Here is a 3,732-nt window from a genome sequence, read left to right as displayed (position 1 = left end):
CCGAAGGGTTTCTCCTGGCACGCCCAAAGAGTGGTGACAGGGACGGGGATGATGGCGAGTTCTTTCTTCGGGGCGGGTGCTCGCGCCGCCTGATGTTGGCCTGCGGTCCCCCTCGGATGGGTGTGCATTCCGCTGCCCCCCAGGTAGGGTGCGAAGCATCCTTCCCTTCCCCTCCCGGTTGTACGTCCGTCGTACCTCGCCCAGGGACGTTGTCCTGTCCCCGTCGTGACTTAGCGGAGAAACGGCGCCCTAAGAGAGGAGCCACATCTGGCAACGAACGCGTCGCCCCCGAAACTCCTACGCTGCGGCCGGCTCTCTGGACAGCGTGCTGGGTGTCGGGCGCCACCTGCCGGCCGGTCTCTTTCTTAGAGGGTCCTGCGGAAGAGGGGGCGGGGGGACCGCGGATGGAGCAGGACGGCCGGGGGCCGGCAAACACTTGAATGCCCTGGGGCTGTGGAAGGAGGCTGTGTGGGAGGGGCCCCTTGCGCCAGAGGTCAACAGGGAGGGCGTGGCGGTGGGGGATGGGTAGCCACTTCGGCTTTTTGGTTTGGATTGGAAATGTCGTTTTGGAAAGCTGGCTTCCTTTTTTCTTTAAAACAATTCACCTGCCTGGGTAGACTTAAGAAGCTGCTGTGCCACGGTGTCTCGAGACACAACCTCTTTCCCTCCTTTATAACAACTCACCTGCCTGGGTAGACTTAAGCTGCTGTGCCACGGTGTCACGAGACACAACCTCTTTCCCTCCTTTAAAACAATTCACCTGCCTGGGTAGACTTAAGAAGCTGCTGTGCCACGGTGTCACGAGATGCGTGGGTAGACTTAAGAAGCTGCTGTGCCGCTGTCATAACACACAACCTCTTGACACACAACCTCTTTCCCTCCTTTAAAACAATTCACCTGCGTGGGTAGACTTAAGAAGCTGCTGTGCCACGGTGTCTCGAGACACAACCTCTTTCCCTCCTTTAAAACAATTCACCTGCGTGGGTAGACTTAAGAAGCTGCTGTGCCACGGTGTCTCGAGACACAACCTCTTTCCCTCCTTTAAAACAATTCACCTGCGTGGGTAGACTTAAGAAGCTGCTGTGCCGCTGTCATGACACACAACCTCTTGACACACAACCTCTTTCCCTCCTTTAAAACAATTCACCTGCCTGGGTAGACTTAAGAAGCTGCTGTGCCACGGTGTCATGACACACAACCACTTTCCCTCCTTTAAAACAATTCACCTGCGTGGGTACACTTAAGAAGCTGCTGTGCCACGGTGTCACGACACACAACCCCTTTCCCTCCTTAAAAACAATTCACCTGCGTGGGTAGACCAGCAGGCCCCGCCGAGCCGGCCCCGCCCCACTTGGCCTCCCAGTGGGTTCTTGTATCGGTTTGACTTCTGTGTTCCTGTTCGCCTCCGCGGGCCGACCCACCAGATCCACCCGCTCTTTGACGTTTGCCTTTTCTTTTTCAGATGTGTCGAGTTTGTTTCTAGCGGTTATGTGTGTGTGTGTGTGTGTGAGACGAGTGCGTGCTTCTGATTTTCGTCGAGTTTGTTTCTAGCGGTTGTGTGTGTGTGTGTGTGTGTGTGTGTGTGTGTGTGTGTGTGTGAGACGAGTGCGTGTTTCTGATTTTCGTCGAGTTTGTTTCTAGCGGTTATGTGTGTGTGTGTGTGTGAGACGAGTGCGTGCTTCTGATTTTCGTCGAGTTTGTTTCTAGCGGTTATGTGTGTGTGTGTGTGTGTGTGTGAGACGAGTGCGTGCTTCTGATTTTCGTTGCGTCGCCACGATACGAGTGTGTTTCCAACACTGAGGCCCCGTTTATTCGTGCCATTGTTGAAGGTTGCTTTTGCTGACAGCCGTCGTCGGGGGTCACCCGAAGGGTTTCTCCTGGCACGCCCAAAGAGTGGTGACAGGGACGGGGATGATGGCGAGTTCTTTCTTCGGGGCGGGTGCTCGCGCCGCCTGACGTTGGCCTGCGGTCCCCCTCGGATGGGTGTGCATTCCGCTGCCCCCCAGGTAGGGTGCGAAGCATCCTTCCCTTCCCCTCCCGGTTGTACGTCCGTCTTACCTCGCCCAGGGACGTTGTCCTGTCCCCGTCGTGACTTAGCGGAGAAACGGCGCCCTAAGAGAGGAGCCACATCTGGCAACGAACGCGTCGCCCCCGAAACTCCTACGCTGCGGCCGGCTCTCTGGACAGCGTGCTGGGTGTCGGGCGCCACCTGCCGGCCGGTCTCTTTCTTAGAGGGTCCTGCGGAAGAGGGGGCGGGGGGACCGCGGATGGAGCAGGACGGCCGGGGGCCGGCAAACACTTGAATGCCCTGGGGCTGTGGAAGGAGGCTGTGTGGGAGGGGCCCCTTGCGCCAGAGGTCAACAGGGAGGGCGTGGCGGTGGGGGATGGGTAGCCACTTCGGCTTTTTGGTTTGGATTGGAAATGTCGTTTTGGAAAGCTGGCTTCCTTTTTTCTTTAAAACAATTCACCTGCCTGGGTAGATTTAAGAAGCTGCTGTGCCACGGTGTCATGAGACACAACCTCTTTCCCTCCTTTAAAACAACTCACCTGCCTGGGTAGACTTAAGAAGCTGCTGTGCCACGGTGTCACGAGACACAACCTCTTTCCCTCCTTTAAAACAATTCACCTGCGTGGGTAGACTTAAGAAGCTGCTGTGCCACGGTGTCACGAGACACAACCTCCTTCCCTCCTTTAAAACAATTCACCTGCGTGGGTAGACTTAAGAAGCTGCTGTGCCGCTGTCATGACACACAACCTCTTTCCCTCCTTTAAAACAATTCACCTGCGTGGGTACACTTAAGAAGCTGCTGTGCCACGGTGTCACGAGACACAACCTCTTTCCCTCCTTTAAAACAATTCACCTGCCTGGGTAGACTTAAGAAGCTGCTGTGCCACGGTGTCTCGAGACACAACCTCTTTCCCTCCTTTAAAACAACTCACCTGCCTGGGTAGACTTAAGAAGCTGCTGTGCCACGGTGTCATGACACACAACCACTTTCCCTCCTTTAAAACAATTCACCTGCGTGGGTACACTTAAGAAGCTGCTGTGCCACGGTGTCACGACACACAACCCCTTTCCCTCCTTAAAAACAATTCACCTGCGTGGGTAGACCAGCAGGCCCCGCCGAGCCGGCCCCGCCCCACTTGTCCTCCCAGTGGGTTCTTGTATCGGTTTGACTTCTGTGTTCCTGTTCGCCTCCGCGGGCCGACCCACCAGATCCACCCGCTCTTTGACGTTTGCCTTTTCTTTTTCAGATGTGTCGAGTTTGTTTCTAGCGGTTATGTGTGTGTGTGTGTGTGTGTGTGTGTGTGTGTGTGAGACGAGTGCGTGCTTCTGATTTTCGTCGAGTTTGTTTCTAGCGGTTGTGTGTGTGTGTGTGTGTGTGTGTGTGTGTGAGACGAGTGCGTGCTTCTGATTTTCGTCGAGTTTGTTTCTAGCGGTTATGTGTGTGTGTGTGTGTGTGTGTGTGTGTGTGAGACGAGTGCGTGCTTCTGATTTTCGTTGCGTCGCCACGATACGAGTGTGTTTCCAACACTGAGGCCCCGTTTATTCGTGCCATTGTTGAAGGTTGCTTTTGCTGACAGCCGTCGTCGGGGGTCACCCGAAGGGTTTCTCCTGGCACGCCCAAAGAGTGGTGACAGGGACGGGGATGATGGCGAGTTCTTTCTTCGGGGCGGGTGCTCGCGCCGCCTGACGTTGGCCTGCGGTCCCCCTCGGATGGGTGTGCATTC

Source organism: Moschus berezovskii, chromosome 24 (assembly GCF_049115385.1).
Source record: "Moschus berezovskii isolate FMDL1 chromosome 24, NW_MosBer_1.0, whole genome shotgun sequence".
Classification (NCBI taxonomy): Eukaryota; Metazoa; Chordata; class Mammalia; order Artiodactyla; family Moschidae; genus Moschus; species Moschus berezovskii.
This window is presented reverse-complemented; position numbering follows the sequence as displayed.